This window comes from Rattus rattus, chromosome X, assembly GCF_011064425.1.
Source record: "Rattus rattus isolate New Zealand chromosome X, Rrattus_CSIRO_v1, whole genome shotgun sequence".
In the NCBI taxonomy this organism is placed as follows: domain Eukaryota; kingdom Metazoa; phylum Chordata; class Mammalia; order Rodentia; family Muridae; genus Rattus; species Rattus rattus.
This window is the reverse complement of record NC_046172.1, coordinates 106,030,034-106,051,290: the sequence shown is the minus strand read 5'-3', so window position 1 is coordinate 106,051,290 and position 21,257 is coordinate 106,030,034. Positions and strand designations below refer to the sequence as shown.

The following is a 21,257-nucleotide window of genomic DNA, read 5'->3' as shown; positions in this document are numbered from 1 at the left end:
TGTATTCTTCCAGTTGCTGTTGTAATTAGAACTGATACTTAGTTTCTACTTTGGATAGTTCATTGCTGACATTAAATACATTTGACGATACTAATGTCAACGTAACTATGTTACATTTATGAACTTTAATAGATTTCTTTGCGGATTTTATATAGTGAATCATATCATCTGTTTAAAAGTGTTACTTCTTTCCAACTTAGATGTCTTTATTTTTTGTTGTTATTGTTGTTCAGCTGCACTGGCTAGATATTCTAATACTACTTTTAATAGCAACAACAAAAGCAGACATTCTGTTTTGTTGCCAATATTATGGAGAAAGTACTTTACTTTTCACTATTTAGTGTGTTTATCACTTTTTATTTTTTATTTTTATCTTACTTTATTCTTTTTACATTTTAAAAAATTGTTTCATTTATTTACATTCCAAATATTGGCCTCGTTTACAGTACCCACTCCAAGAGTTCTTAACTGCATCCCTCCTTCTCTTTGGTTCTGAGAGGGTACTTCCCCACCCAAGCACCCACCCTCCTCACTCACCAACCAAGACTCACCCCTAGCTATCTCCTTAGGAACGCACCCACCCCCAACTCATCCCACCTCCAGCATCCTCCATTCCTAAGGCATCAAGTCTCTAACAGGATTAGGTACATCCTCTCCCACTGAGGCTGGACAAGGCAGTCCTCTGCTACATATGTGCTGGGGGCCATGGGCCTATGCCATGTATGTTCTTGGTTGGTGACTTATTCTCTGGGAGCTCTCAGGGGTGCAGTTCAGTTGAAACTGTTGGTCTTCCTGTGGAGTTGCCCTCTCCTTCAGTTCCATCAATCCTTCCCCTAACTCTTCCATAGGGGTCCTCGAACTCAGTCCTGTGGTTGGGTGGCTGTAACTATCTACACCTGTCTCAGGCAACTGCTGGTACAGTTTCTCAGAGAACAGACATGCTAGGCTCCTGTCCATAAGCATAACATAGCATCAGTAAGAGTATGAGGCTTTGGTACCTGATGGTGCCTTGAGATGGATCTCAAGTTGGGCTGGTCACTGGACAACCTTTCCTTCAATCGTTGCTCCATTTCTGTCCCTGCATTTCTTGGAGATAGTCTCTTCAGGTTCCCTCTCCCCACTCTTTGGCATTTCAGCTAAGGCCACCCTCATTGAGTCCTGAGAGCCTCTCATACCACTGGTGTCAGGGACTTTCTGAGGGTCCCTCATCCCCCACCCCAAGTGGCACATTTCCATTCATTCTCCTGGCCACCTGGGCTTCTCTCTGGGGGCTTCTCCCCCCAATACCTAATCCTGCCCTCCTTTTCCTCTCTCTCTTCTTTCTCCCACACAGATCCTTCTCCCCTACCTCTGTTCCCCCTTCTAAGTGGGGCTGAAGCATCCTCACTTGGACCTTTCTTCTTGTTAAACTTATGGTCTGTGGATTCTGTTGTCATGTTAACTGTGGATTTTTCATTAATATTCTTTCCTTTATTATAATATGTAACTTGGGTAGGATAGTTGGGAAAATGTCTTTCAAAAAATTTAGAAATTTTCAGTCTTTATTTTTTCAAATATATTTATACATCTATCTCTTATCTTAAGATTTTCACATGCACACAACCATTCACTTGATGGTGTCATAGAGAGTGCTTAACTTTCCATTTTCTTTAATTCTCTTATTTCTGTTCCTCAGATTACTTCAATAGTGCTATGCTCAATTATGCTTCTATATTCAGTAAATTCAGATCTGCATTTGACCCACTCCACATATATTGTACATGTAAAGTTTTATATTTCTCAAACCTAGAATTTTTCAATTATTTTTTTAATCAGTGAGATAATTTTATGATTCATAAGTTGTCTTTGTCTGTGACAACTGTGAGCTCTTGGATTATGCTAAACTCTTCATACAGTATATTTATAACACATGGGATTCCTCTGGTATTCTTTCTTTTTTTTTTTTTTCATCTTTATTAACTTGAGTATTTCTTATTTACATGTCAATTGTTATTCCCCTTCCCGATTTCCGGGCCTATATCCCTCTACCTCCTCCTCCTCCCCTTCTCTATGGGTGCTCCCCTCCCCATCCTCCCCCCATTACCGCCCTCCCCCCAACAATCACGTTCACTGGGGGTTCAGTCTTGGCAGGACCAAGGGCTTCTCCTTCCACTGGTGCTCTTACTAGGATATTCATTGCTACCTATGAGGTCAGAGTCCAGGGTCAGTCCATGTATAGTCTTTAGGTAGTGGCTTAGTCCCTGGACGCTCTGGTGGGTTGGCATTGTTGTTCATATGGGGTCTAGAGCCCCTTCAAGCTCTTCCAGTCCTTTCTCTGATTCCTTCAACGGGGGTCCTGTTCTCAGTTAGTGGTTTGCTGCTGGCATTCGCCTCTGTATTTGCTGTATTCTGGCTGTGTCTCTCAGGAGAGATCTACATCTGGTTCCTGACAGCCTGCACTTCTTTGCTTCATCCATCTTATCTAGTTTGGTGACTGTATATGTATGGGCCACATGTGGGTCAGGCTCTGAATGGGTGTTCCTTCTGCCTCTGTTCTAAATTTTGCCGCCATATTCCCTCCCAAGGGTATTCTTGTTCCCCTTTTAAAGAAGGAGTGAAGCATTTGCATTTTGGTCATCCTTCTGGAGTTTCATGTGTTCTGTGCATCTAGGGTAATTCAAGCATTTGGGCTAATATCCACTTATCAATGAGTGCATACCATGTGTGCTTTTCTGTGATTGGGTTACCTCGCTCAGGATGATATTTTCCAGTTCCATCCATTTGCCTATGAATTTCATAAAGTCATTGTTTTTGATAGCTGAGTAATACTCCATTGTGTAGATGTACCACATTTTCTGTATCCATTCCTCTGTTGAAGGGCATCTGGGTTCTTTCCAGATTCTGGCTATTATAAATAAGGCTGCTATGAACATAGTGGAGAACGTGTCTTTTTTATATGTTGGAGCATCTTTTTGGGTATATGCCCAAGAGAGGTATAGCTGGTCCCTCAGGTAGTTCAATGTCCAATTTTCTACGGAACCTCAGACTGATTTCCAGAATGGTTGTACCAGTCTGCAATCCCTCTGGTATTCTTTCTTTTGGTTGAGGTTGTCCCATTAAAAGGACTATTCTTTTTCTCTCTGTGTTTGATGAGTTTTTATTTTGAAAACTTGTCATTTTAATCTTATAAAACATCTCTAAAGTTTGACTTTACTTGGGGTTTGGAGATATTTTATGTCTTTAATTGTAGAAGATATGCCAAGAATTAGCCTGATATGAAAACCTAATTTTTTTTCGTTTTTTTAGGAAATCTTCCAGTTCATCTTTTCCTTTGGTGACATGCACAGTGGTAAAACAGATTTTATAGTGCAACAATCCAAACACAAGTGGGACTCTTATCAATCTTCCAAAAAATGGCTCAGCATGCATCGTTTTAGATAGTAGTAGTCAGTTTCCATTCTAGTGTCTTATCAATCAGAGTAGCAGCCCACAATCAAAAGGGAGACAGAAATCATCAATATTTAGAAATCAAGGGCCTCATTTTTTAAGCCACTGGGTTGATAGCTAAAATCAATTTAACTACAAATTACCAGCAAGTTCTCCCTGTATTTCCCAGTAGATCTGGGACTTCTAAAATTATAATTCAGATAGTTTCTTTCAGTCTAAATATTCAGTTGGACAGATGTATTGTTTATCTTTCAGTGCTGATGACTTTTTTGATATTGCACTGCAGAGTTGATGTTATTGAATGCTGGCATCTGCTTTTCCTTGCATTTATTTGATATGTATTTATTTTTCTCACTATAGTTATGATATGAAAGCAATATATTATTATAAAATATGGGCACATGCATATAGAATGTAACTTATTTTCCAAAAAATAAATATTCATATCCAGGTAATTTTTAAATAAAAATTAAGTAGCACTATGGACATACAGAGCTAATTAATGCTTCTCTTTTCTAATTCTTAGACAACATTTTAAATCAATTTTTTGTTTAGACACACCAAAGTTTCTGTATGATTCACAGATTTATAGTATATTCATAGACTCATGCATTCTAAACAACTATTGGTTTCATTCTTCTGTGCTACTATGACAGAATTCCATAAAATTGGAATTGTAATGGATGAAAACTAGAAATCTGCTCCTTATAATTACAGAGGCTGACGGGTCCAAGATCAAGTTTCTGGCATCTGATAAGTGTTTTCTACTTGTGATTCCAAAGCCAAGAAAGACCGAATTAAAACTTTATTTTTATAATAATATTAACTCAGAATATTATCATAAGCTAAACATGCAATGTTATTATCACTATACAACATTGTTGAAATGGTGATTAAATTTCCAAAATCATGAATTTTTCAGATATACCATATGTTTTATGGCATTGTCATCAAAACCCAAAGAAAGCTAGTAATTGTAAACATTTACTACCCATTTTCCTTCAAATTCCACTATAAAGTATAGCACTACTTAGTTTTCTTTTTCCTTCCCCAAGGTCTATTTTAATCATTGTCTATAAATATCATCTTAGAATACATAATTTGTTGTAAGCGGCTACTTTCATCCTGAAATCTCACCTCTTTTCACCTCTTTGCCAGCATCTGTTGTCACCTGAATTTTTACTCTTAGCCATTCTGACTGGTGTGAGGTGGGATCTCAGGGTTGTTTTGATTTGCATTTCTCTGATGACTGAGGATGTTGAACATTTCAATAGGTGCTTCTCAGCTACTAGATATTTCTCAGGTGAGAATTCTTTGTTTAGCTCCGTACTCCGTTTTAATAGGGTTGTTTGACTCTCTGGAGTGTACCTTCTTGAGCTCTTTGTATATTTTGGATATTAGCCCTCTATCAGATGTAGGATCAGTAAAGATCTTTTCAAAATCTGTTGGTTGCCTTTTTGTCCAATTGACAGTGTCCTTTGCCTTACGTAGGCTTTGCAATTTTATGAGGTCCCATTTGTGGATTCTTGATCTTAGAGGATAAGTCATTGGTGTTTTGTTCAGAAAATTTTCCACAACGCCTGTGTTCAAGGCTTTTTCCCAATTATTCTTCTATTTGTTTGAGTGTGTCTGCTTTTATGTGGAGGTCCATGATCACTTGGACTTGAGCTTTGTACAGGGTGATAAAAATGGGTTGATTTTCATTCTTCTTCATGCTGACCTCCAATTGAACCAACATCATTTGCTTGAAAAATGCTATCTTTTTTTTTTTCATTGATAGTTTTAGCTCTTTTGTCAAAGGTCAAGTGACCATAGGTATGTGGGTTCATTTATGGGTTTTCAATTCTATTCCATTGACCTACCTGCATGTCTCTGTACAAATTCCATACAGTTTTTATCACTATTGCTCTGTAATACAGATTGAGGTCAGGGATGGTGATTCCCCCAGAAGTTCTTTTACTGTTGAGGGGAGTTTTTGCTATCCTGGGTTTTTGGTTATTCCTAATGAATTTGCAAATTCCTTTTAACTCTATGAATCATTGAGTTGGAATGTTGATGGGGATTTCATTGAATCTGTACGTTGCTTTTGGCAAAATGGACGTTTTTATTATATTAATCCTGCCAATCCATGAGCATGGGAGATCTTTTCATCTTCTGAGGTCTTCAATTTCTTTCCTCAGAGATGTGAAGTTCTTGTCATACTGATATTTCACTTGCTTGGTTAGAGTCATTCCAAGGCATTTTATATTATTTACTAACACTATTGTAAAGGGTATCATTTCCCTAATTTCTCTCTCAGCCTGTTTATCCTTTGAGTAGAGGAAGGTTACTGATTTGTTTGAGCTAATTTTATATTCAGCCACTATGCATTGATTTATGGGTATAAAGTGAACTAATTAAAAGATAGTTTGGTAATATGATCATTTAGCAAAATATCAATAGTGGGTTCTGTCTTAGGGAAAATAAACTCCTAGCCACAGTTTCTTGTTCTGGTTTTTAGTATTAGGTATATGAGTTCTGTCCTGTAGAGTGAGCCTTAAATTCAACAAGAAAGTGATTACTTATCCTCATAACATTTATGGCACTATTATACCCATTATGGTAATCATTACTGCAGTTCTCAGAGTTCACAGCTGGGTAAGGCTTTTAATATCCCCCTTCCCCAGGAGCCTACACACACACCTACACACACCTTCTAGCACGATAAAGTGAGGAAGCTTCCAGGTCAGTACCAGTTTGATTTCTGTATGTACCATGACTAAAGTGTGTGGTAAGTCATCAATGTGGTCTTAACATTGTTTTAAAGCTTAATTTATGTTATATAATTTATCAGTAATCCATTTCATTTTTAAAGAGGGAATCTCAGTATATAGTCCAAATTGTTTCATGGGTCTCTGGGACAGACTATACCTCCAACTGACAAATGGGGGTGAGGTATCCAATTCTGCTTTTTGTTTGCTAACCTTGGGATATGGGAGAATCATTACCTGTCCACCTCCGTAGAGAGTACATCAATATGTAAGGAAGCCCCTAAATTAGGTTTATGGCTTTTATAAAATGCCTTTAGTGTTAACTTTCTCTGCATCATTCTGTGTTTCTGCCCTACCATCCATTAACCTCCCAATTTAATTTTTTCAACCATTATTGTTCTTTTTTCCTGATACCACCTGTGGTGGTTTCAATACGCTTGGCTGAGAGAGTAGCACTATTAAAAGGTGTGGCCTTGTTGGAAGAAGTATGTCATTGTGGGTGTGGGCTTTAAGACCCTCATCCTAGCTGCCTGGAAGCTAGTCTTCTCTTGTCTGCCTTCAGATGAAGATGTAGGACTTTCAACTAATGCTCCATACCTCCCATGTCCCGGCATTAATGATAATGGCTTGAACCTCTGAACCTATAGGCCAGCCCCAATTAAAATGTTGTCCTTATAAGAGTTGCTTTGGTTATGGTGTCTGTTCACAGCAGTAAAACTCTAACTAAAACACCACTTCTATCTTATTATTCCTTTCCCTTAAGCTCTTTCTCATCCTCAGTGATCCCTTTCTACATGTCTAATTTCTAAATGCCCCCAATTTAAACAAATAAACTATAAATTCTAAGCATTAAAATACTGAGGGAGAGATATGGCTCAACAGTTAAGAGCACTTACTCCTCTACCATCGTCTTTGACTACAGTACCTAGCTGTTGGAAGTATTTCAATGGAAGAACTGAGCAGGGAACAGTTTCCTCCTCTAACTACTCATTTCCCCAATATTTTGTTTCCAGATCCTCCAGCACTATGGGGACCACTGTTCATGGATGAGCATTGCTAATTTCATTGTTAAATTGTTGCAATTCACAGTCACTATGAGGATAAAAAAATCTCTGGGCATATTTATGAGGATTACCTAACTTAGATTAACTGAGGTGAAAGACCCAGACTAAATGTGGGAGATACCATTCCAGGATCTGAAGGTCTTTGTTTAAAAAAAAAAAGAAAGAAAGAAAGGAAAAAGAAAAAAGAAAAGAAGGAAAAAAACATGAACTGGGTACAGTGACTCTTCCCCACTTCCAGTCAGGAATGTTGTATCATTGAGAAAATAACTAAAAATCCAGGTAAAATTTCAGAAAGTGGGTGGTGGAATAATTGTAGGTTCAACAACTACCAGTGGTTTGAAGGCGATAACATTTATCCTTCTTCCTTCAATATCAGTTCCAGATTGGCACTTAACTTCAGAATTTACACTGGTTTGGCATGCTTATTTGGTGATCCATATTCTCCCTGCTGAAAGAGTATGGAATTTGTGGTTTCTCAGAGTGTGCAAAATTGTATATTATTAAAATTTTTATTTTATATATTGAATGTGAGAGGTAGGGCACACATGTCATGGTACATGTGTGGAGGTCAGAGAATAACTTCTAGGAGTCAGATCTCTCATTTCATTATATGGGCCCTAAAAATGGAACTCAGGTCAATTTTGGCAACAAACAACATTACCCACTGAGAACATTTCCATAGCTATTAGTATCCATTTTGAAGACTGTAGATATATTAAACCTGTGATGAAATGCCTCAGTGGTTAGCTCAGGCCATAATTACCCTTTATTGTGTAGAGAATAATCACCTTAAAGTGTTTTCTTCACAATATGGCAGCAGGTACAACCACTGGAATTGAAAAGCTAAATATGTCATTGAAATAAATTGAAGGTTGATTTTTTTTTATAGAAATGGTTTCAGGTGCTGAAAGAAAACTGCCCATGGCCCTTTCTCAGTCAGTATATTAAGTCAGAAAGAAAATATCCAAAGCCTCAAATAACACAGTCAAAGTCTGTAAAGCTTAATGTAAGGCTTTATTTAAACTCTGAACTTGAGGTAATCAGAATTCCTCAAACAGACAAGCATAAAATATGCTTCTAAATTTGTAAAATTTTACTACACTTGGTCTCTAATAACTTTCTGCTTCGTGGAAAATTATGGGTCTTTTCCTAGTAGAAATTTGTATATTTCTATTTATGTGTATTCTTTTGATGCTTATAGAGAATTCTCTCAGTTTTTGAGTACATCAAGTAGGAACTTAAGCTTTGCTATATGAACAGGCAGAGTAATCGTCAAGTTTTGTTGCAGGATGCAGTAACAACTACAAAGACGAACTTTGAGTCTAAAAGACAGACTCAGGGAGCTGTTGCTATAAAATTACAAAATATGCTGTCTTTTAACACTCACTTGATCTGACACCATAGTGCTGCAAGATATCTGGTAGACATCTTCATCTCAGTCAGCAAAGCCTCTCACCCACTTTGCTCTATCCCATATCACACTGCCAATGCCTTCTCTCTGAGCCTGCAACAATCTCTCTACCCATCTAGTTCCCTAGACAGGTTGCCACTATGTGAGAAATATACATCCCAATTCTGTGGTGGCCAACACTAGGACACAACTCAGCTACTGCATACTCTCTTGAACTTAAATGACCACATGAGAGAACCCACCACATAATAACCTCTGATCCAATTGATAAGATAGGGGAATTAGAGAAAGGATTGAAAGAGCTGAAAGTGCTTTCAACCCCATAAGAACAACAGTGTCAACCAACCAGAGCTTCTAGGGACTAAACCACTACCCAAAGACTATACATGGACTGATCCAGGGCTCCAACTGCATATGTAGCAGAGAATAGCCTTGTTGGGCAATAGTGGAAGGAAAAGCCCTTGGTCCTGCCAAGGTTGAACCCCTAGTGCAGGGGAATATGGGGGTGGTGGTAAGGGGGGTAAATGGGGGAAAACATCCTTATGGGGGAGGGATAAGGGATAGGGGGCTTATGTCTGATAAACCGGGAAAGGGAATAACATTTGAAATGTAAATAAAGAAATATATCCAATGGGGAAAAAAAGAAAAATAATTGAAAAGCTTAAGAAAATCTGGAGTGTAAGAAAAAAGATTCAGATTCGGGTGGGGGAGGAAGAGAGCTGACCACCCAGGAGTACCAGACATCCTGAGACCGCAGGACAGACTGCCATCACTGGTCCAAGGGGAAACTACACAGTGCCTCTGGACACAGGGATATAGGAACAGACAACCGCCAGTACCTGCGGTTCTGGTCTGTGCCCAGGACCGAACTGAACCAGCCAAACAGCTCCCTGCACCCAAATCCCGTTGGGGAGAGAGCTGGACCTTCAGAAGTGTGGATACTCCTGAGAAGTCAGAGGAGATGACCCCCTGCCCACAGTCCAGACCCAAGAGAGAATCGCATAGTGCCAACTGTGCTTGCTGGGTGCGAGGACCTGCATTAGCAATCAGGGGCAGGACCCTTTGATTCCTGCCTGCACCTAGAGCTGGAAGACAGTCTCCGGAAGTGCTGCCACACCTGAGAGCAGAGGTAAGACCCACTTTTCTGCTACCAAGTGACCTGCCTGGTAGATTCAGGATACACAGAGGCAGAAGTCCTCTGGGTCAGGGCACTTCTTGTTTCTGGCTCTGCCCAGAAGTGAACTGATACCATCCCACAGTTCCCTGCACCCAAATCTTGTGGGGAAGAGAGTTGACCACCCAAGAGTGCAGACATCCTGAGACAGACTGCCACCTCCGCACACCTCTGCCCATATCCCTGGTTCAAGGGGAAACTGCACAGTGCCCCTGGACACAGGGACATAGAAACAGATAGCTGGTACCTGTGGTTCTGGTCTGTGCCCAGGACCAAACTAAACTGGCCAAACAGCTCCCTGTCCCCAAATCCCATGGGGGAGAGAGCTGGACCCTCAGAAGTGTAGATACTCCTGAGAAGTCAGAGGAGACTACCCTCTGCCCAGAGTTCAGACCCAAGAGGGAATCGCATAGTGCCAACTGTGCCCAATGGGTGCAAGGACCTACGAGAAATCAGGGACAGGACTCTCTGATTCCTGCCTGCGCCTAGAGCTGGAAGACAGTCTCCAGGAGCGCTGACACACCTGAAGTCAGAACACCTGTTCTCAGGAAAGGCTGAAAGAAAACAGGAAAACATTTCTACAGCAGGAGTGCTGACACAGAGGCCTACAGCAGGATCAAGTCACTCTCAGAAACAGCAAGACAAGCAAACACCAGAGACAACCCAATGGCTAGAGGCAAGCACAGAAACCTAAGCAACAGAAACCAAGACTACTTGGCATCATCAGAGCCCAGTTCTCCCACCAAAGAAAATACTGGATATCCAAACACACCAGAAGACCAAGATTTAGATTTAAAATCACAGTTTTTGATAATGATGGAGGACTTTAAGAAAGACATAAAGAACTCCCTTAAAGAAATGCAGGAAAACAAAAGTAAACAAGTAGAAGCCCTTAGAGAGGAAACACAAAAAACCCTGAAAGAATTAGAGGAAACACAAACAGGTGAAAGAATTGAAAATGGAAATAGAAACAATAAAGAAAGCACAAAGGGAGACAACCCTGGATGAAGAAAACCCAAGGAAGAGACAAGGAGCCGTAGATACAAGCATCACCAACAGAATACAAGAAATAGAAGAGAGAATCTCAGTGGCAGAAGATACCATAGAAAACATCGACACAACTGTCAAAGATAATATAAAACACAAAAAGCTCCTAGCCCAAAACATACAAGAAATCCAGGAATCAAAGAGAAGATGAAACCAAAAGATAGTGGGTATAGAAGAAAGTGAAGATTCCCAATTTAAGGGCCAGTAAATATCTTCAACAAAATTATAGAAGAAAATTTCCCTAACCTAAAGAAAGAGATGCCCATAAATATACAAGAAGCCTACAGAACTCCAAATAGATTGGACCAGAAGAGAAATTCCTCCCATCATAAAATAGTTAAAACACCAAATGCACAAAACAAAGGTAGAATATTAAAAGCAGTAAGGGAAAAAGGTCAAATGACATATAAAGCAGACCTATAAGAATTCCACCAGACTTCTCACCAGAGACTATGAAAGCCAGAAGATCCTGGATAGATGTCATACAGACCCTAAGAGAAAACTAATGCCAGCCAAAGTTACTATATCCAACAAAACTCTCAATAAACATAGACGGAGAAACCAAGATATTCCATGACAAAACCAAATTTACACAATATCTTTCTACAAATCCAGCCCTACAAAGGATAATAGATGGAAAACTCCAACACAAGGAGAGAAACTACACTGAACAGAAAGCAAGAATATAATTTCCTTGCAATGAAACCAAAAGAGAGACAAACAAACATAATTTCACCTCTAACAATGAAGATAACAGGAAGCAACAATCACTATTCCTTAATATCTCTCAACACTAACGGACTCAATTCCCCAATAAAAAGACATAGACTAACAGACTGGATAGGTAAAGAGGACCTAGCATTTTGCTGCATGCAGGAAATATGCCTCAGAGACAAAGACAGACACTACCTCATAGTAAATGGCTGGAAAACAACTTTCCAAGCAAATGGCCTGAAGAAACAAGCTGGGGTTGCTATTCTAATATCAAATAAAATTGACTTTCCACCAAAAGACATTACAAAAGATAAGGAAGGACACTTCATATTCATCAAAGGAAAAATCCACCAAGATGAACTCTCAATACTAAATATCTATGCTCCAAATGCAAAATTACCTACATACATAAAAAGAAACCTTACTAAAGCTCTCAAAGTACACATTGTACCTCACAAGATAATAGTAGGAGATTTCAACACCCCACTCTCATCAATGGACAGATCATGGAAACATAAATTAAACTGAGACATAGAGAAACTAACAGAAGTTAGGAACTAAATTGATTTAACAGATATTTATAGAACATTCCATCCTAAATCAAAAGGATATACCTTCTTCTCACCACCTCATGGAACCTTCTCCAAAATTGACCATATAATCGGTCACAAAACTGGCCTCAACAGATACAGGAAGATAAAAATAATCCCATGCATCCTATCGGATCACCACACACTAAGACTGGTCTTTAATAAAAACAATAATGACAGAAAGCCCACATATACGTGGAAGGTGAACAATGCTCTACTCAATGACAACTTGGTCAAGGAAGAAATAAAGAAGGAAATTAAAGTCTTCTTAGAATTTAATGAAAATGAAAATACAACATTCCCAAACTTACAGGACACAATTAAAGTGGTACTAAGAGGAAAACTCATAGCTCTGAGTGCCTGCAGAAAGAAAGAGGAGAGAGAATAGGTCAGCAGCTTGACAGCACACCTAAAAGCTCTAGAACAAAAAGAACCCAAGAGGAGTAGAAAGCAGGAAATAATCAAACTCAGAGCCGAAATCAACCAAGTAGAAACAAAAAGGACCATAGAAAGAATCAACAGAACCAAAAGTTGGTTCTTTGAGAAAATGAACAAGATAGATAAACCCTTAGCCAGACTAACGAGAGGTCACAGAGAGTGTATTCAAATGAACAAAATCAGAAATGAAAAAGGAGACATAACAGCAGAATCTGAAGAAATTTTTAAAACATCATCATTTCCTACTATAAAAGTCTATATTCAACAAAACTGGAAAATCTGGAGGAAATGGACAGTTTTCAAGACAGATATCAGGTACCAAAGTTAAATCAGGAACAAATAAACTATCTAAACAACCCCATAACTCCTAAAGAAATAGAAGCAGTTATAAAACTCTCCCAAGCAAAAAGAGCTAAGGTCTAGATGGGTTCAGTGCAGAATTCTATTAAACCTTCATAGAAGACCTCATACCAATACTGTCCAAATTATTCCATGAAATTGAAACAGACGTAGTACTACCGAATTCCTTCTATGAAGCCATAATTACTCTTTTACCGAAACCACACAAAGACCCAACAAAGAGAACATCAAACCAATTTCCCTTATCAATATTGATGCAAAAATACTCAATACAATTCTTGCAAACGGAATCCAAGAACATATCAAAACGATCATCCATCATGATCAAATAGGCTTCATCCCAGGGATGCAGGGATGGTTGAATACATGAAAATCCATCAATGTAATCCACTGTATAAACAAATTAAAGATAAGAACCACAGAATCATTTCATTAGATGCTGAGAAAGCATTTGACAAAATTCAAATGCTTCATGATAAAATTCTTTGAATGATCAGGAATTAAAGGCCCATATATAAACATAGTAAAAGCAATATACAGCAAACCATTAGCTAACATCAAACTAAGTGGAGAGAAACATGAAGCGATCCCATTAAAATCAGAGACTAGACAAGGCTGCCCACTCTCTCCCTACTTATTCAGTATAGTACTCGAAATCCTAGCCAGAGTAATCAGACAGCAAAAGGAGGTCAAAGTGATACAAATTGGAAGGGAAAAAATCAAAATACCACTATTTGCAGATGATATGATAGTGTACTTAAGTGATCCCAAAAGTTCCAACAGAGAACTACTTAAACCTGATGAACAACTTTGGCGAAGTGTTGGGTCTAAAACTCACTCAAACAAATCAGTAGTTTTCCTCTACTCAAAGAATAAACACGGTAAGAAAGAAATTAGGGAAAAGACACCCTTCACAATAGTCCCAAATAATATAAAATATCTTGGTGTGACTTTAACCAAGCAAGTGAAAGACCTATATGACAAGAACTTCAAGTCGCTGAAGAAATAATTTGAAGAAGACCTCAGAAGATGGAAAGATCTTCCATGCTCATGGATTGGCAGGATTAATATAGTAAAGATGGCCTTTTGGCCAAAAGCAATCTACAGATTCTATGCAATGCCCATCAAAATTCTTACTCAATTCTTTATAGAGATAGAAAGAACAATTTGCAAATTCATCTGGAATAACAAAAAACCCAGGATAGCTAAAACTATCCTCAACAATAAAAGGACTTCAGGGGGAATCACTATCCCTGAACTCAAGCAGTATTACAGAGCAATAGTGATAAAAACTGCATGGTATTGGTACAGAGACAGACAGATAGACCAATGGAACAGAACTGAAGACCCAGAAATGAACTCACACACCTATGGGCACTTGATTTTTGACAAAGGAGCCAAATCCATCCAATGGAAAAAAGATAGCATTTTCAGCAAATGGTGCTGGTTCAAGTGGAGGTCAACATGTAGAAGAATGCAGATCGATCCATGCTTATCACCCTGTACAAAGTTTAAGTCCAAGTGGATCAAGGACCTCCACATCAAACCAGATACACTCAAACTAATAGAAGAAAAAGTCAGGAAGAGCCTCAAACACATGGGCACTGGGGAAAAATTTCCTGAAAAGAACACCAATGGCTTATGCTCTAAGATCAAGAATCGACAAATGGGATCTCATAAAACTGCAAAGCTTCTGTAAGGCAAAAGACACTGCCAATATGACAAAATGGCAACCATCAGATTTTGAAAAGAACTTTACTAATCCTACATCTGATAGAGGGCTAATATCCATAATATAAAAAAAACTCAAGAAATTTGACTCCAGAGAGCCAAATAACCCTATTAAAAATGGGGTAGAGAGGTAAACAAAACATTCTCAGGTGAGGATTATCGAATGGCTAAAAATCACCTAAAGAAATGTTCAACATTCTTAGTCATCAGAGAAATGTAAATCAAAACAACCCTGAGATTCCACCTCACATCAGTCAGAATGGCTAAGATCAAAAACTCAGGTGACAGCAGATGCTGGCGAGGATGTGGAGAAAGAGGAACACTCCTCCATTGTTGGTGGGATTGCAAACTGGTACAACCACTCTGGAAATCAGTCTGTAGGTTCCTCAGAAAACTGGACATTCTACGACCTGAGGACCCAGCTATACCTTGGGTATATACCTGAAAGATGCTCCAACATATAACAAAGACACATGCTCCACTATGTTCATAGCAGCTTTATTTATAATAGCCAGAAGCTGGAAAGAACTCCAATGTCCTTCAACAGAGGAATGGATTAAAAAATGTACATCTACACAATGGAGTACTACTCAGCTATCAAATATAATGACTTTATGAAATTTATAGGTAACTGAAATGAACTAGAAAATATCATCCTGAGTGAGGTAATTCAATCACAGAAAACCACACTTGTTTTGCACTCATTAATAAGTAGATATTAGCCAAAAAAGCTCAAATTACCCAAGATGCAATCCACAGACCACAGGAAGCTTGAGAAGAAGGATGACCAAAGTGCAGATGGGGATATGGAAGCAAAGTTTAGAGCAGTGACTCAAGGAATGGCCATTCAGAGCCTGACACACATGTGGCCCACATATATACAGCCACCAAAACTAGATAAGATGGATGAAGCTAAAATATTCATGTGGAAAGGGAGCGGATATAGATCTCTCCTGAGAGACACATCCAGAGCATGTGCAATACAGAAGTCAATGCTAGCAGCAAACCACGGAACTGAGTACAGGACCCCCCCATGCGGGGAATCAGAGGAAGTATTGAAAGAGTAGAAGGAGTTTGCAAACCCATAGAAACAACAATGCCAACCAACCAGAGCTTCCAGTGAATAAACCACTACCGAAAGACTATACATGGACTGAGCCAGGGCTCCACCTGCATATGTAGTAGAGAATAGCCTTGTTGGGGGACCAGTGCAAGGGGAAGCCCTTGGTCCTGCCATGTTTGGACTCCACAGTGCAGGGGAATATAGGGAGGGGCAGTAAAGGGGGATGTATGGGGGAATACACGTATGGGGGAGAAGGGAAGGGGATGGGGCTTATGGACAGAAAACCAGGAACGGGAATAAAAGACTCAATGAAATATAGTAATATATATATATACATATATATATATATATTACTTTAAATAAATGAAAATCATACAAAGAAAACTCTACACGTGTAAATACAGAATCATCAGAAACAAAGAATTCTGGCAGAACTGGAAAGGCAAAAGGAAAATTTACATGGAGATATTTCTGAACCTTAATATCAGCAATAAAATTCTACCCACAAAAATAAAAAAGTGATATAATTTATCACCTTAATTGATAAGATCTAAAAGCCTAGACATGCAATGCCCTGTACACATCCATCCCTTAAGAATATTCATAACATCCTGTAAATATGCACAGCGTAATCTTAACATCTTTCTCCATGTTCTCTCCGCTGTGTCTCCCTCCTTTGCTCCAGTCTCCTCCTCTCTCTAAAACTTTTCTCCCGCCCATCCTTCCTTCTTGCCCAATGACAGGCCTCATTCTATCTTGTATCTGCCTTCACCTGTATGACATCATCCTACAGGAAGCAGCTTAATATATATTCTATGTAAGTCATATGAATTTTATTTGTGGTTAAGACCCATGATTATCCTACTATCTCCATGTAATGGGTCATTCATTCCACTCCATTCTTCATACCCTATGCCACTCCACACCACTTCTTCCTGCCATAGCTGGATAGCACAATCTCACAACAGAATTCAGGGTCCTCTAGCTGTTACATTCTTACGCACCCTTTTCAGAGACATCCCCTGAGCTGTAGGTGCAGGGGCTGTGTTGTAGTTATATCAAATGGGGACCAGCACTTGACAGTGAATTATTCCCTGCATTTTGACCACTTGTGGTTTTCTGTAATGGCTTCCATTTGCTGCAAAACGAAGCTTCTTTGATGAGGGATGAGAGCAATACTTATCAGTGGGTATAAACCCAGGCACAAAAGAACACACTTGGTCTGCACTCACTGATAAGTGGATATCAGCCCAAAAACTCGGAATACCCAGGATACAATTCACAGACCATATGAAGCTCAAGAAGGAGGACGACCAAAATGTGGATGCTCCGGTCCTTCTTAGAAAGGGGAACAAAATACTCACAGGAGGAAATACAGACAAAGAGTGGAACAGAGACTGAAGGAAAGGCCATCCAGAGACTGTCCCACCTGGGAGTTCATCCCATATGCAGCCACCAAACTCAGTCACTATTGCTGATGACAAGAAGTGCTTGCTGACATGCTGACAGGAGTCTGATGTGGATGTCTCCTGAGAGGCTCTGCCAGAGCCTTACTGATATTGATGATGATGCTTGCAGCTTACCATCAGACTGAGCACAGGGACCCCAATGGCAGAGTTAGAGAAAGGACTGAAGGAGCTGAAGAACATAGGAAGAACAATTTCAACCAACCAGACTACCCAGAGCTCTCAGAGACTAAACCAGCAACTAAAGAGTACACATGAGGGGACTCATGGCTCCAGTCACATATTTACCGGAGGATGACATTGTCTGCATCAATAGGATAAGAAGCCCTTAGCCCTGTGAAGTCTTGTTTCCCCAGTGTAGGGGAATGCTACGGTGTTGAGGTAGGATTGCATGGGTAGGAGGGGAAGCATCCTCATAGAAGCAGGGGTAGGGTGGATGGGATGGGGGAAACCGGGAAGGGGGATAATATTTGAAATGTAAATACATAAATTATCCAATTAAAAAAATAAAAGTGTGCACCACAAAAAAAGTAGTTATAATAAAATTAGGAATTATACTGGTTTTGGAATGTGTAAGTGGTAAATTTTCCTTTAAAATTTGTGACCTTACTATCCTGGGTAATTGGCCTGTTTCTTATTATCAGGCATGATTTCTGCCCTGTTGAGTGGGTTTTTTTCAATACAACTGGAGAACTGTGGGCAACCTCAAAGAAGAAAATTGTCACTATTTTACCTTTATCAAAACGTTACAATTCTAGTAATTGTGGTTCACTGGCCTTATGTATTTTATTAATTCTTTGCAAATTTTATATAATAAATTTGATTATATTCACCCACACCCTTTCTCCCAACTTCTGAAAGATCCTACCTTTCCTCTCTACCTCCACTTACTTTCTGTCCATTTCAAAAACGCTACCTTGTAACAAATGTCCTCTAGCTGTTACAATCTTCCTCCTCCCTTCTTAGTACCACTCCTGAGCTTTAAGCATAGGGGTTGTGTTGTTAATGTATTAATTTGGAATGGGCATCCTAGGGTCAATTGTTCTCTGCATTGTGACTAGTTGTGACTTTCTGTAATGATCTCTATCTGCAGCTTGAAGCTTCTTTGATGAGGGGTGAAAACTAACTTATTTGTAGTATATATGTAAATAAATATTTAGAATGTACTTAGAAATCATACTGGTTTAGGAAGGTAGCAGAAGTAGGTTCTCCACTAGTTTCCTTAACCATGGCCTCAGTAGCCATGGGTAGTTGGCTAATTTTATAGCACCAGACATGATTTTCCTCCTATCAAGACTTAAATCCAATTAGTTGATTGTTGGTTTCCTCCAGTCTATCAGAAACACTATTGTATTCATAGGGGTAGCTTGTCATATTGGTTGTTGCTGAGGTTTGTTGGTATTATATTTCTTTTCTCTGTTGGACTTTCCTTAGCTCCTTACAATTTTGTAAGAGCTAGACCGCAGGGAGGAAGATTCTAGGATATTTCCAGCTGGATTCCTTCCAATTCTGTATCATCACTTTGTGGCATTTTCAGCAATAGTGTCTTACCCTTCTATTCTAGAAGGGAATCAAGAGCAATATTAATATGCTATATTGTTTTAGCCCCCTTGGACTCACCTTACCAACACCAGACATGGAAGCTTTCCATGCCTGGCAGTGAAATTTTTGTTAGATAGTCTCCAGATTTTGGTGGGGAGTCTTTTTGTCACTCCTAGTGGTATAACTTGGGTTAAACTCTCTGTCTGTCCATCTGCCTATCTATCTATCTATCATCTATCTATCATCTATCTATCTATCTATCTATCTATCTATCTATCTATCATCTATCTATGTATCTGTGTAATTTTTTAAGAAATATAAAATAATATGATTATCTATTACTTCTCAAACATCCTCGATGCTATTTATTCTTCCTACTTTTTTCTTTGTGTTGTTCTCCCTCCTCTTCCTCAGGGAAGTCTCCACTGACCATTTTCCTCATTCCCCACATTATAGTAGCTTTGTGTCCTAGATCTCTCCTTTTCCATACTCCTGCTATGGTGCTTTTCCGTTGTCCTAGTATCTGCATTTTTTCTAGTTTATATACTCCTTAAATCCAAAGATCTGGATCTAAGAATTACAAATAAAGAATATAAGAATTATAAATAAGAATTACAGAACAAATTGTATTTGTGTTGACTTGTTTAGTCCTGAAATTAAGTTTATAGGATAAGCCGCATTGTTGGTAATCTTACAGAGCAGAGAGAGTGAGGAGTCTGTCTCTGGATCCTTCTCTCACAGTCATTGCAGTACACTGAACTCCATAGAAGCAGCACCAGGGCAAGCAAGAGCTGGATGGGCACTGGCTGACTCTGTTCCTCGAAGAGGAAAATCAACTAAACAGACAAAGGAGATCTAAAAAGCCAAGACGCAAAATGTCCTCATACACATTCTTTGTGCAAACCTGCCAGGAGGAGTACAAGAAGCACCTGGATGCTTCTGTCAACTTTTCAGAATTCTCTAAGAAGTGCTCAGAGAGGTGGGAGACCATGTTTGCTAAAGAAAAGGGGAAATTTGAAGATATGGCAAAGGCTGACAAGGCTAGTTATGAAAGAGAAATGAAAACCCACATTCCCCCCTAAAAGGGAGACCAAAAAGTGGTTCAAGGACCCCAATGCACTCAAGAGGACTCCTTCAGCCTTCTTCCTGTTCTGTTCTGAGTTCTGCCCAAAAAACAAAGGCGAGCATCCTGGCTTACCCAACTGTGATGTTGCAAAGAAACTAAGAGAGATGTGGAACAACACTGCTGCAGATGACAAGCAGCCCTATAAGAAGGCCAGCAAGCTGAAGGAGAAGTATGAGAAGGATATTGCTGCCTACAGAGCTAAAGAGAAACCTCATGCAGTGAAAAAAAGGGGGTGGTCAAGGCTGAAAAAAGTAAGAAAAAGAAGGAAGAGAAAGACTATGAGGAGGATGAGGAAGAGGAGGAAGGGGAGGAGGAGGAGGAGGGAGAAGAAGAAGAAGAAGAAGAAGAAGAAGAAGAAGAAGAAGAAGAAGAAGAAGAAGAAGAAGAAGAAGAAGAAGAAGAAGAAGAAGAAGAAGTAGTTGTTGGTTTTAGTGCAGGTTTTTCTTGTCTAAAAATACTTAACACCCCTGTACACAACTCACTCCATTTAAAGAAAAAAAATTGAAATGTAAGGCTGTGTAAGATTTGTTTGTAAACTGTACAGTGTCTTTTTTTTTCCGTATAGTTAACACACTACCAAATGTGTCTTTAGATAGCCCTGTCCCGGTGGTATTTTCAACAGCCACTAACCTTGCCTGGTATAGTCTGGGAGGTATAAATTGGCATGGAAATTTAAATCAGGTTCTTGTTGGTTCACAGCACAAGTTAGTTATATATGTGGACAGTAGTTTTGTTTTTGTTTTGTTTTCTTTTGATTTTATTTTTGTTTTTTATCACCTTCAGTTGTCTCTGATACAGCTTATACAATGATAATGGTTGTTTTGTTCATCAAATACCACACTGTAATTGCAAAAAAAAAAAAATTGTGGCTGTTTGTTGACATTCTAAATGCTTTTTAAATAAATACATTTTTTTATTAAAAAAAAGTACCATTTTATCCTCATTTTGCAAACAGTTGGCTGAGATACAGGGAGTTGCCAAATTGCCTGATCAATTTATCAACACACCATTGTTTAGATAAGTTCTTTTATTCTTTATTTTATTTTTAACTAATTTTTAATTTAAGGGCATTTTGAGGCTCAAGTTTGCTCGTGGGGTGTTGCTTATGAGCTCTCCGTGGCGGCAGCCACCAGGAAGATCTGCCAAAAATTTGAATACTGTATGTACAACAACTTTTCTACTATCTCTGTTCAGGGCTAATTTCTTGAAAAAAACTGATTTTCCCTATTAACAGTCATTGATTTTCAATAGCTCTTCATATAGGGGTGGAGCTTTGTGACATTTTCTCCATTCTCATAGGCATGGTAACTTGTGTGATCATTATACAGACATTGTTCAGGCAACTTTACTATTAA

The 21,257-nt window shown here is 39.0% G+C and overlaps 1 pseudogene; it reads left to right on the top strand.

The window, feature by feature from the left end:
* Window positions 1-6,024: 6,024 nt before the first annotated feature.
* On the top strand, window positions 6,025-20,263 carry LOC116888133 (annotated as a pseudogene).
* The last annotated feature ends 994 nt before the right edge of the window (window positions 20,264-21,257 follow it).